This window comes from Penaeus monodon, chromosome 19 (genome assembly GCF_015228065.2).
Source record: "Penaeus monodon isolate SGIC_2016 chromosome 19, NSTDA_Pmon_1, whole genome shotgun sequence".
In the NCBI taxonomy this organism is placed as follows: domain Eukaryota; kingdom Metazoa; phylum Arthropoda; class Malacostraca; order Decapoda; family Penaeidae; genus Penaeus; species Penaeus monodon.
In genome coordinates, this window is record NC_051404.1 from 19,780,117 (window position 1) to 19,780,435 (window position 319).

Below are 319 nucleotides of genomic sequence, written 5' to 3' on the forward strand. Positions count from 1 at the left end.
TATAACATCAAGAACATTTTTCATGAAGAAAAAAATGACTGATTTCAAGACCATTTCCAGCTACTAGGTATACTTGTTTAAGAACATATCTCTCTCTCCTTATAATGCGGAGAAAAACACCTGAATTCCGCACTTTATCGTCTGTGTAATTACTCATATTTTGCCCGCGTGTATGGGTCAATATTATGTGAAAGGGATGGGTTACAGTGCGGCTCGTGTCTCGTGTTGTGGGAGCGACAAGGCCGACTGTCAGTCTACGTGGAAGATCCGACTTGTAAAACAATTTGCAAAAAGGGGGAAACCAGTACTTCGCGAAATG